We start from the raw sequence: 14123 nt of genomic DNA, 5'->3' as shown, positions 1-14123 counted from the left end.
TCACGCTGAATCATTACGTTAAGTCCATTATATCCTCACATTTGCTCATATTTACCCCCGCCACGTGTCACCTAATCGACGGGTAAAAATAGAAATCTTAATTGTGGTACAAACACTTACACAAGTACTACGCATACCTCCTTCTAGTAAATCCTAATTATCGAGCATGCTTACTAAACCTGTCGGATACAGATTCCACACCATTAACTGAGTGGTCAAGTGTCTACCAATAATCATAAAGTTTTGGATTCTCTGCATTCCTCATTTTCGACTTGACTAGACAGTCCAGATCTCGTCTGCTCATCTCAACAATAGTCAAAAATTGCTGATAGTCGAAGGTAAGAAACTACCATAAACAAATACAAACCATAGATTGACTAGATGGATGATCATCGATCGATATTTCAGACTTCCCAGTGCAAATCCAAATTCAAGGCTGGGATCGAGGATCCAACTCCTCATCATAGATAGCAAGTTCAAGGGGTGAAGGCTTGATGTCTTTGAGTTTCATAAAGAAAATATGAACATGAAATTTGCTTCTCCGTTGCATCATGAGGCCTTTGCACACCTTGAAACACTCCAGAGTTCCTCTCCTTGTCACTTTCCCACCGAAGGACTCAAGGCTATTGAAAATTTGAAACTCATTATTTTCTGAAGTTGTTTAAATTAATAAGCTTGTAGTATTTTGTTCCCCAACAAAATGGTTACAGAGTATAATGATGCAGATGTAATTTACAGCTTACAGTGGATGAATTCATTCCATCTCCTTCGTTTAGTACAAAATTTTAGTGTGATCAGTTGTTTATCGAGCTTTTGGCGCTACCTGCAGATGATAAGGGTCTGGTGTCACTCATGTCTCCTCAGGACTAGCCCCCAGTGCTCCTAAACCGGTCTTGACAGAAGCTTCAAGTGTCTCAAAAGCCGCCCTGCCTTTTGATACAGGCAATGGGCTTATATCATCATCTCCAACCCCAGAAGCAAATGGGCATCCTAAAGTTCTGGCATACGACTATGTCAGACATGGGCATCCTAAAGTTCCGGCATACGACTATGTCGACTTCTTGACTAATCGGGGTTCTCTGGCTCTTCTTCTCCTGGCTTTTCTCTTTATGGCTACATTTGATAACAGTGATAGATGGGTGGAATTCGTAAGGAGATGAGATTAGAATTTGGATTGATAATGAGAAGTGATTGGTAATAAGAAGGGATTAGTAATGAGTACGTTTATTTGAGATGAGATTGTATGATGTGATTATTAATATTATGTTTGTTTGAGATGAGATTAGATGATAGGATTACAATGATAGAAGGAATTAATAATAAGAAAGGATTGGTAATGTGAATGGGTTGAGATTGGACTATTAATATCATCTCCCCCAGGGTATTCCTAATACCCCCTAATCCCCGGCTTGCCAGTCTATTGGATTCATAATCCAAACTCATTTTGGGTTACCAAACAAAGTATTGATAGTCCCTTGGGATTGGTAGTGGATTGGTAGTCCAATCTTAAGGGCTAAGAGGGTTAACAAATGGGGCCTATGATTCTTGCCCAATGTAATTTTTTCCGAATTTTCTGGCTCTTGTGGCTGTTCTCCTTGTTGTTCTCAGCTTATTAATTTTTCTCGTAATAGAGAGAGTATATGCTAACCAGATTTCTTTGCAAAAAAAATATCCTCAATGTTTTAAGCCAATGAAAAAAAAACACACACACACACACACAACATTATGCTTGGAATTCAAGGATGTGTTTTAAGTATGTGCTTGGAGAGAGAGAGAGAGAGAGAGAGAGAGAGAGAGAGAGAGAGAGAGAGAGAGAGAGAGAGAGAGCAAATCGAACATGATCTTCACGTTCATCATCGGTCAAATCTTCCGAACTATGCTCTGCCACCTCAAATTTGGTCTCTTCCTCTTCTTCACTTTTTTGGGGGCTGGCTTTTCCCCTTTGTTTGTGCCATAACTGCAATTTGTATCATCATGATCCGTATATTCCGGATCCTTCGTTGACCTCTCCACGTGCGAGTCAAGGGTCGCACATGCGGGGGAGTGTTGGGATTTGTCCCACATCGGTTAATTATCTCCGCCAAAACTAATATATGAGTTTGGGCGGCCTCTCCACTCTTTCTCAATTGATTTGGAATTGAATGCTTTAACATGTTTAGCGTGCAATGCAGCGGTACTTGGTTCTGATTTTACCTTTGTAGAATGCCTGGCCGCTCGTTGGTAAGAAACCATGGACAGCCAAAGGACTTTATCAAGAAATTTTAACTGGTTGATTTCCAAGCACGCTATGGGTGTGCATCCGACGGCACGGATCGTACACAGCACGTAACGGCTTGGATCGTGCATAGCACGCCCTCCATGTTCGGGGTAATGTAAGGTAGTGAGCTCCATTGGGTCCCCAGGGTCGCTTGGCAAAGAGAGATTAAGAGGAGAAGTTAAAAGAGTTGGAGTGGGTTATGTGGTGGAAGGAGAAGGGTGGGACACACAGGCATACTCGAACAGAGGATTCGAGTCCGGTTACTTTAACAGTAAACTTTGAAAATTTACCCATTTTGTTCTTAAACTATTCAAATCCCACCCATTGAGTCCAATTCGTCCTTTAATGAGTCTAATTAGTTCTTTAATGAGTCCAAATCCATCCATTGAACTCAATAGGTGTGATTTGGATAGTTTAAGGACAAAATGGGTTGTTTGGTAGTTGAAGAACAAAGTAAAAAAAAGGGTGATAGTTTGAGGAATAAAAATATAAAAAACTCAAATATAAAAAATGCAAGCCTAATTCATCCCATGGCTCATTCACAGAGGTCGTTCAAGGATTTTATGCCTGGTGGATTCCAATTCTTCACATTTTGTGTTGTTCGCCTCCTTTTTTTTTTATCAAACGATATACATCAACAGGAGTCAGCAGAGTGTTAATATGTTAGTCAATGAAAATTCAGAGAAACCCAAACTTGCTTCCCTTGAGGCGCGAACATTGGCCACAACTGGAGAGAGAAATGAGATAACTAACTTAATTAAGCTTGGTTTCTCAAAATGAAGTTTCCTTCCTTACTCAACCTTGAATTTATGGATAAATGGTATTGTTGGAAAAATAGTAGATTTTTTCAAAATCCAGTTTAAGTACGAATTAGAATTGTCTCATTATGGGAACGGAAAAAACAAAGGGATGCACGCGCACGTCATTGAACGTACACCGAAATTAGACCGGGGCCGCATTTTAGTGAGAAGAATATTGGCGTCGCCTCTGATGTAAAGAGATAGAATAAATTCAATAGCTAATAATAGTTGTAAGTAGAAACGTGCATGCATGTAATTAAGATCATCCTAGATAGTTTGAGCCATTTTTTTCAAATCAAAGTTGTTTTTTTCTACTTTGATAAAAGGCTATGAAATGGCAATCAATGTACACGCATCCTTTCTTAACTCAAGTTTGGCTGAAGAAATCATACAGACTTTTCGATCGGTGATTTGTCTAGTTAAAATGGAACCCAAGGGAGTTGCTTTATTGATCTTTATAATCTTCAAAATTGTTATAACACAACCAGAGAACCAGAGGGCAATCCAATTGCATTCATCATCTTTTGCATTGTGGTTCACTTATTATATTCACAATAGTAAGAGAATATCACATCAGCCTAAAGGAGGGCCAAAGGAGGGCCTCCATACAGGACCAAATGTCTCAAACTAGTGTGTTGTCTATCAAAAACTTTATATGCTATCATATTATTTGCTCAGGGCTCTGTGTTATAGGCGTTGATATTTTGCCCGTCAGGATGACTTCAACATTTTTAAAGTATGAGTCGTAATGTGTATCATCTATAGGAAAAGCACTATTGCCCATTCTAGCAGTAGGTGTGCCTTGGGGACCAAACACCTGTCCTCCCCATTCAGCATCGGAAGCCATGTCCGCTAGTTCAGTGAATATTCTCGTTGGCCAAAATCCAACCCTAGTATTGTCATCTCCAACTAAAAGCCACCAATTTCCATTCGCTAGGTCCTATGACAAAATAACTTAATAAGTTCCTAAATGCAAATACTCGTCGAATTCCTTTTTCCCAAGCCAACTAAGAATTGGAAAAGCTTGATGAGCGATATTTAACCTTACCCGGTCAATGTAAAGTTGCACTTCATAAACCGCTTTTCCGGGAACAGAAATTTGGGGATAGACTAAGTCTAGAGGTATATCCGGTCTCACAAGAACAAATCCTAGGCATCTAGCATTGAAACAATGAGATTGACCTGTTTGTTGGTACAATAAAACAAAGAATTACTCCGTAATAGGTATAACAAGGTTTAACACATCCCTTTAAGGAAAGTAGTTTAACCAAGACAGAGAATATTACATCCAATCGTAGAAATCGTCGAGTCTTAGAATCACCATACAACGTTGGATCAACCTAAAACATAAAAATTTGCTTATGGTGAGAACTTTAATTTATATGAAGTTACGATTGAATCTTGGCAATTCGGAAACAAGAACCAGTGACTTACCCTCCACCCTACTTATATGCTATCAGCCCCGTTTTGAAGCATGAATCTCATTGCACTGTATTGTATTCTGGAAACTCGCGGATTATGTAAGTTAAGTGTCGCTCCAGCTCCACTAAACTTGTTTTGGCCACCTCTTGTTCGAACCACGGTATACTGAGCAATATGACAAATACACACTAAATGTAGGCAAAATTTAATTTCTACCCCGTAACCCCTCCTTTCCACCACGAAATATTTTTATTGGTTATATCTCATGCATGATGTTTCAAGCTCCAAATAGGCTTGAGCATTTGGATTCTTCAGAAAAAAAAGCAAAGAAGTCAGGATTTTCAGAGTTAATTGGTAGTGCTTTGGAACGACTTTCCATGCATGTACGATCTATATCGATGAAAAGTATGGATCGGAGTGCAAGAAAATGTGGCTTTACCGGCACTTAACAAATGCCAGAAAAAGTGGTCAAAGATGTAGGTAATAGTTTTACCGGCATTAGTACCATCTATACCGGCATTTGTTGTATAGTATATAAAATCTTTGACGGCGTTTTCTAGTTACTGCTGGTAATAGTACTATTCCCAGAATTTATTTTACTGGCATTTAACAAAAGCGACTTAAGGTTTTTATTACCGGCATTTGTAAAAAAAATGCCGATAATAGTAACTTTTACCGGCATTTGTTAAATGTTGATAAAACAAATGCCAGGAATAATACTATTACCGACATTTGTGATAAATGCCGAAAAGAGTACCCATTAACGGCATTTCCAAATTAAAACTGGGAAGGTGCATTGGTAAAAACAATACATCTAACCAAAAGAGAAATAGTAACAGCAACGGCGGCAATGGCACCATATTAATTCATAAATAACTTAGATGTGGCTAAGGATAACTTACATGACCAGTTGACCACCATAAGCAACATATGCAGAAGACATTACTTCCGAAGCATTTTTTTGCTCTGATGAGATCTTCCTTTGTGACTCTTCTAATAGGAACTGTACCAATGAGCCCGATATGTATGGGTTCTTTATCTTCAGAGGAGACTTGATCTCTTTTTCTTTTAGGCAATAAAGTGGGTTGCATCTGGGGTTCAACACATGTGCATTAAATATGTTGTATTTCTACCTTTCAAGAAAAGAAAAAAAAAAGTTGTATTTTAGTCTGAGAGATTAGAGACATGAGAATATATGGAGACAAACCTAAAATGAAAACGGTGGTTCTTCAATTAAGAATGATCAATTGCTGGTTGCTTGTAGAAATCCACACAATCATATATATCCATGTACTGTGTCCGCGAACATTACAATATTCTTCTATTAATTTTGACGAGGATATGAGGGTTACCAATTACATACACGGTTTACAGTGATGTTCAATTCGTGAAAAGAATTGTTCAAATAAACTTGGGGGACCTAAGAGTTAAAAAAAACTAATAAAAGTCACGTCAATGTACATCCACATACATTTGGTGAGGGTGAACAAAATCGCACTCAAATTTGACTGACCCAATATTAAGGGGATATATAAACTTATAGGGTAAGTTATCAGGGTAAGTTATCACAATGCATTAATATTAACAGAAACAATATTTCTGCAAATGTTAAAAATGGTGTTTCTGAAAAATTACTTGAAACCGCATTATGTTCCTAAAAATAATGAGAGAACAAATAATCGAAATGGCATGGCAAAAAAAGAAAAGAAAAGAAAAACCACTCGACCTGAGTTGTCCACAGTGAATATATTGCAAGGGTGTACTACTAAATGATCCTCTTTTCGCCCTTATGTCTATATAAGATGATTTGTTTTGTAAGAGAATGGGAGTAGCATTAATAAAAAATGGAGTGGCAAAATCAATTCCCAAAAGAATTACTGGAAAGGGGACTTCTAAGGCTTCTTAATCTAAACTGAGCCCAAAGGTATTGGTTCGTGGCCCAATCCATTGCCAAATTGGGCCTCACAAAAGCCCACTTGGAGTATCCTATTAAGGTTCTGTTCTAAATTTTCAAAAAAATACTTAAAAATTAAGAATCTATTTTTAAACTTAAAATAATAAGTTTACGAAAATAATTTTTCAATTTTTTTTGCAGGGTTTGAAAAATCTCATCAGCATCTATCAAATAAGATCCGTGTTACATATTTTTTAATTTTAGTAAGCCTATTATTTTTAAACTTGAAAATTACAAATAAGTACTTATTTTTTAAGGAGTGAAAGCGGACACACCCTAAGCCCTTCCAAATAATTAGGTAGATTCCTTATGACTTACATCTTGGGATTCCCATATATGTTTGCTTTTAAAGCTAACCATGGTTAGTGGGACCTAAGGGTTAGAAAGAGAGAATAAAAATGATAATGTAACAAAATCGGACTTGTCAAATTTGAAGGCACTAAAATTTATGCAACAATTGTGTTGCCTATAATAACGAGGGTTTGCCACTCCTACAAAATTGAAAGTTGACCCAATTAATTCACGTCATACATCGTAATGCCTTAGCCAAAAAAAAGGAAAAGAAAAAAAAGCTATTGACCGTTAGATATATATACCTTTATAGTCTTGACTGCAGGCTTGTTCATAAGCTTAAGTTGCTTCTCCAACTCAAGATCTTCACTTTTCATTAAACCCCTCGTCCCTTCAACTCCATTGTAGCCGAAAAGTTGAAACTACAATAAGAGAACAATGAGCAATTTAGGTAAACCCATCTGTTGACCTGGATAGCGAAAGCAAAGTAACGATGAGCGATCAGATATTGCATTATGCTGATTGTGTTAAGAAACTATAAACATGTTAGGTGCTTATACATTGAAATAATCTAATACGCTACAAAGTCCTAGAGGGGGGGTGAATAGGACTACTAATTTAAATTTAAAGCAACAAACAATTTAGGCTACTATCCAAACTCCATGCCAAGGCTATCCAAATTAATAATATAAGCTAAGAGCAATTAATCTAAAGAACACAAACACCGAGATATACGTGGAAACTACTTAGGGTCAATCATACCCTAAGCATAAAACCACGGCCTAACTACCAAAATTGCCATAGATCAAAAGGTTTACAAAGTGTTGAGAGAGGAATAACAATTTTACCCCAAAAGCTTATCCTAACTCCACCACTTTGATGTAGCTCCCCGAACTCCTTCTTGATCCCATAGCCACCACGAGTCCACCACCTCGATTTTCGCTCAACACGGCTCCGGAATCATCCGGCCAAGTAGTATCATCGGCAACAATGTATGGATTTTAAAATAGATGAAGTTTTTGTGGAAAACAAATCAACCTAGAGAGGATACATTGAATATTAGAGTATTTCTCTAGGATGACAAAGGATGATCAAATGCTCTATTTAGATCATCTCAAATGCATAAGCACACAAGGATATGAGTGAAAGAGTTTTTCTCTCTCTAAAGTGGTTGATGCAAGAGTGGGTTAATACCCTACCAGAAGAGAAATTCGGCATATATATACGGTTGGAACAAAAACCTAGAGCTAGCCAATAAAGGATGGACACGGCGGGTGCTAGCGCGCTCCAGCGGCGCTCTTAGCACGCGAGCTAGCGCTAGCGCGCTGCCAAGGCGCTCCGCGAGCGCCCTTCAAAATCTGGTATTTAAAATTAAATCAAAAATCAAGAACACTTTGAATAGCGCCACCGGAGAGCTCTAGCACTCTTAGGGCGCCAACGAGTGCTACTGCGCTACAAGAGCGCTCCGCTAGCACATGGTTCTGTCCACTTTTTGCCTTAGAAAAATTTTCTTCCTTCAAGCAAGGCCAGCAAAGCTTTTTCTTATGCCTTGGAGAAATTTCTCTACTTCTTCCCATAAAACAAACAAAGAGAGCTAATGCCATGGAATTAAAAAGCGAGGTTGCAGTATTGAAGTTTATGCATAAAACTTAGAAGTGATGCATGGAAAATATTACATTAAATGCATAGAATGCATATACCTCTTTCGAACACAATCTGAGCATATCCTTCAAGGCAAGAGCTTCTCAATATTTCTTCATTCACCGGGTGGAGTATCTAGACAAAATAAAATAAAAGAACCACCTCCTAAACCCAAATGAAAAAAGAACAATACAGACTCCAATGGTTTTGATATAATCCGGAAAATGCCAATTAAACTAACATACATTACTATAGTTGATTGATCAATACCTTATCAAAAAAATGTGCCCCAAAATGCAAGTGATCTCACTACATATGAGAGAATGATAGTACGTGATAACGGTGGGTTGTTAATTTTGGATGAAAGAATCACAAAAGTCCACTCCTCTTTAATTATACAAGAATTTGGTCTAAAAAACACTGTTTTTTTAGCATTACTTAGAAAAATAAGTTTGCCCTTCACTTTATAAGACATTACACACAAAGTCACAAAGAAATCTTTCTACATGGTATAAATTAAATGTAGCATGGACGAGAACGAAGTGCATCTGTGTAAATCACTACTAAGATCGTTACTTCCTCTTCCCCATTTAATTTGGTTACGGATATTGAATGTTTTCTAGTTTGAGGAAAGCCGCAGAAGTTTTTAAGAAGAACAAAAAGTAAATTGAAAAACATGTGAAAATGGCTAGATTCAAGGAGAGACCTGACATGTCGTGCAGTGATAACTGATAACACAAGAATAGTGTTCTTTACATTAATTGGAGTTTATTTATATTGATCATGGTCTCTCATGAATTGCCCATTAAGAATGCAATAATGCTATATATGGTATCTATGAAATTCGTATCTTCAAATTAATTGGTAACATATATAAATACGTGCGTTTGAAGGAATCCTAGGGATAACAAGAGAGGTAATTGACAATGGAATTGATTCTCCTTATTTTATTTTTTTACGTTAATTTTGGTAAAAAGAAATAAATGAATCAAAAGGGGGTACGTTGATTATGCATGTGAAGAGTCTTCTATTTTGTTCCACTTGTCCGGAGGAGACTAATAAGTGCCGATTTTGTAACACTGAAACTGCTTTGAATTGGGGTTGTTCTCGGGTTATCGTGAAAGGGGATGCACTTCAAATTGTTCAAGTCCTCAATGGTTTTCAATCATTCGTTGACTATGATACCATTATTCTGGATTGCCTCCAATTAGCTATGCAAATTTCCTCATACCTTTTCTCTCATATCAAACGTGATTGTAAATAGGGTAGCACACTTTGTGGCTAAAAACCCTTATTGGGTGTTGGGTCGATAAGCTGGCAGGGCGATTTTTTCCAATGGCTCTTGGCTTTAGCCCTTGATGACGTTAAAGCCTCTGACTCCTCTTCTATTTAGTATAAAAAACTTTCTTCCGTTCGAAAAATAAATAAATAAATAAATGTGCCAAGTCAAGATAGTGCACTAAGATTGTCATTCACTTCAATCATTGACTCAAACATACCAATTTTTCACCCGTACTTTGCAAGGCCAATTTATCCTCAAACTTACAACTACGACATTAATGAATTAATCATCACTCGAATCCACGTGATCATTTGAGTAAATGGTGGAGATGCTCTAAGTGGTGCTAAATTTTAAGAGGATCACCTTAACCAACAGAATTTTCACTGGTCATGAGCTCTGAGCTCTTTTTGAAAGATGAAAACAGAACAAAACATGGGTATTTCCTTTCACTATCGTATCTTTGTTTCTTCATGAAATCCGAGAGGTTTCTCGGCAGCCAAACAGAGATCAAAGAGAGCAGCACAAGAAGAAAAATTAAGGAGGGGAAAAAGAGAGTTACCATGCAATGTCTGCCCCAAACTGGTTCTGTTCCTTGATCCTTGACCAGAAGCCAACGTCGCCCAGGGAACAAGTATCCAGATGCACCAAAGCAACCCATACGTGCACAATTTCACCATTTTCAAACTCTTCTGTAAAGATCACACACACACACACATAATTAGGAGTAAAAAGGAACAAATATCTTCAAAACCCATCAAAATTAGAGCAATTTATATTGAAAAAAATTAGCAAAGAACGCGAGAGTGCATATTTTGAGGGAAACCCTGATGGTGATTTTTCACGTAATAGAATATGGGTGACTCATACTTCAATGAAGAAAAGCAAGCAGAGCATGGAATTTTAGGGGCAATGTCACGCATAATTAAACTCAGACTCTTCAGTATTGCCCCCAAACCCCCCCCCCCCCCCCCCCCCCCCCTCTATATTACCTTCATTTGCCGGAGGAGACAAAGCTTGAGGAAATCAGTAATCGATGGATCGGTCTTCGACGGAACTTCCTGGTTTTCTTGAGGGCTTGTCTTGTTTCTGAAGAGAATTAAGTAGGTGGGTGTGTCGTTAATCTAGCCAGGAAAGAACGTTTGGGTTGATTTTGGTTGGTGATAGTGTGATAAAGTTTAGGGTTGTACAAGAAAAATCGAGAACCATGAAATCGGTCTAGACCAAACTGATCCGTGCCTTTTGAATTTTGTCTATGAATTAATGGTCCGGACACGGTTTCGAAAATTAAAAAACCGTGAGATATGGATTAAGATTGGATTTTCATTTCAAAACCGTAAATTAACCGAATTGGACCGTGAGATATTTAAAAAATAAAAAATATATGTGTGTGTAATATTTATAAATAATTATAACTTTACTAATTGTTATGATTTTTTTTTAACAATTTTACATTAATGTGACAATATCTAAAACTTAAGGGTTAAACTGTTAGTATTTTGTAAAAAAGAAAACGTAAATTTTAAATCACACACACACACACACACATATATATATATATATACATACACACACAGTACTCCGAAGTCTGAAAGCCAAAACCCTGGACTTGTTTGGTCGAAGATTTTTGAATTTTGAATTTAAATTTGTAACAATTAATTAGGGTATGGAGATATGATAATGATTGAAGAGAAATAATGATAAAAATAAAAGTATATGGTTTGAGATAGGAGTAATGAGTGGATGTTGGAGTAGAGTTAATAATTTTGAGTCCAAAATCCCAATACCTAACCAAACAAGCCCTATAAATTTTTTTGGGTGCTGTCTTACTGCGCTGGTATTTGGACTTGAACTAACTTGCTATAATCTCTATTATAAAACAGAAGAGTGTGGGGACAAGTTATTGGAACGGCTTAGATTCATTTGATCCAAAGGCTGTAGTGCATCCTCCCACTTTCCGGTTAAGTGCCCATAATTTTCATCTTAATCACACAACTGTCATCCCCTTTCAACCGGAATGCGTAGTGCCGTAGGTACGGACTAATAAGTGTTTGCACTTTCAATAGCGTTATTTTATTTTTATGAAAGGAAATTCATGGATAAAATCGAAACCAAACTATATGACTTTTAGATTAGGATTGGATTGCATGCTCTCTCTCTCAGAAACAGATGAGGATCGACGGGGCCGTGGTTGTGAACTTGTGATACCCCAACGGTGAAGGCATCAACGGTGGGCTGTGGTTGTGTTACGTACCACTGTAATGGTTGTCGAATTCGCCGGAGAAGACGCCGTAATGGAGGGCCAGACAATTATGTTGTAATAGTTCGAGAGACTCTCTCTCTCTCTCTCTCTCTCCCTAAACCAATTTCATACATCTACAGATTGGGGCCCGAATTTGATTTGAAAGGAGGGTCGGGGCTTCAATTTATTCGCGATCGAATCAAGCATTTTGCCGATGAGATTTTCAGATTTTGAGTGATATTCAAGAGGCAATGTAAGCCGCACTGGATTGCTTCTCACTGGAGAGGAACTTTTTGAGTTTTTTGGGTTGTATTCCGCCCGCTTTAGTTTTCATCTTGTCCAGTGATGCATTTTGAGCTGGTTTCTTTGGAATACAATGACATTTTCAAAAAAAAAAAGAAAAAAAAAGAGGCAACTTGGGTCTTGGCTAATGCTCATGCACCACATGTTGGACCAAATACCAGAGGAAACTTATAACCTCATAGCTCAACGTAGCAATTCGATCAAGAGGCAACGTGGCCCTTGGGTCTTGTTGAAGTTTTTTACTTACTCTTTTTTTTTTTTTTTTTTAACAAAAGAGAGAATATTTTATTAATCTAAAAGGCGGAAAAACGCCTAACCATTAGAGAGAGAGGAGCCCCAAAGGGGCAAGGTAGTTGTCCACAAACCGGACAAACTACAAGAAAGGGCTTTCTTCGCACAAGCATGTGCAGCCCTATTACAATCACGTTTGACAAAATTAAAATCACACAACTGAAACGAATCCTTCAAAGCTAAATAATAGTATTTCAAATGAAAACTTGAACCCGTCAAGACTTTACTGTGATTTTTTTTTTTTTTTTTTTTTGTCTTTGAGAATTCCAGGTGTCCTATTTGGATCAATTTGATGCTCAGTTATTCACTCCATGTAACAGGTTGCATTACTTTATTCTATGTTCTTATTTGGAGTTGAGTTCTTTGGTTGTGATTAATGAAATTTTTTTTTTTGCCGATTAAAAAATATTAAAATAGTCCAAAACAGGCTAAAAAAGATAACTGTATATGTTGCTTTATTTTTGAGAGAAAGAAGAATAGGCTAACAAGTATAACAATATCTGTCTTTTTTTTAAAGAAAAACTCCAAGTATCTAGTAGTGATATAACTTTGTTTGTTACTTTTTGTTCAAGAAACACAAAATATATTAGCACAAATAATTTTTTTTTTGAAGATACATAAAATAATGTTATGTGTTCGTTTATTTTTGAAGATACGGAAAATAAATTAGCATAGATAAGGTTATTTGTTTCTTTATTTTTGAAGATACAGAAAATAAATTAGCATATATAAGGTTATTTGTTACTTTATTTTAGAGAGAGAGAAATAGATTAATAGAGATAATGTTATCAGTTTCTTTATTTTAGAGATTACGAAGAATAAATTAGCACAGATAAGATTATATGTTGCCATATTTTAGAGAGATGAAAAAATTGATTGTCATAAATAACGCTATATGTTGCTTTATTCTGGATAATATTATCTGTTGCAGTTTTTTTTTGTTTAAAAGATCTTTTGTTGTTTAATCTTCAATCATAATTCTACTGTTTACACCATAGTTATTAAGCGTTTATGTGCTCATTCGATAAACAATACCCGAAAAATCAATAACGTGAGAAATATAGTTAGGATTTTTTTTCTCTATTCTAATCATATAAATTTATTAACTACTTACAACTTGTGGAGATAACTTTTTCTATTGTTTTTTTTAAGAAGATATAGAAAATAGATTAACACAAATAACATTATCTATTATTTTATTTTAGAGCAAAAAAAATGAATTGATTAACGGAGATAATGTTATCTATTATTTTTTTAAACAACACAAGATATAAACTAACACAGATAACATTACTAGTTGCTTTATTTTGGAGAGAAAAATATTTTGTGCAAAATGCATGAACTCCCAAAAGGAACAAGCAATTTGGTACGAAAGGGATATAAAATTAGACAAATAATTATGCAGAGTACATATTGGACAGGTAATCCTATCTTGCATAAAAAAGAGGACAAATTTTAACAAATAATCGTATCTATTGCTTTTATTTGCAATTACACAAAGTGCAAAATTTTGGGGAGATAACTTTATCTGTTGGTATTTTTGAATTATAAATAGTATAAATTGGACATATAAATAATGGAGATAGTTTTAATTTGACATATAAATAACATATATAAGGTTATATGTGTGCTTTTTGTGTCAC

The sequence above is a fragment of the Rhododendron vialii genome, chromosome 2a (assembly GCF_030253575.1).
Source record: "Rhododendron vialii isolate Sample 1 chromosome 2a, ASM3025357v1".
In the NCBI taxonomy this organism is placed as follows: domain Eukaryota; kingdom Viridiplantae; phylum Streptophyta; class Magnoliopsida; order Ericales; family Ericaceae; genus Rhododendron; species Rhododendron vialii.
Note: the sequence above shows the minus strand (reverse complement) of the source record.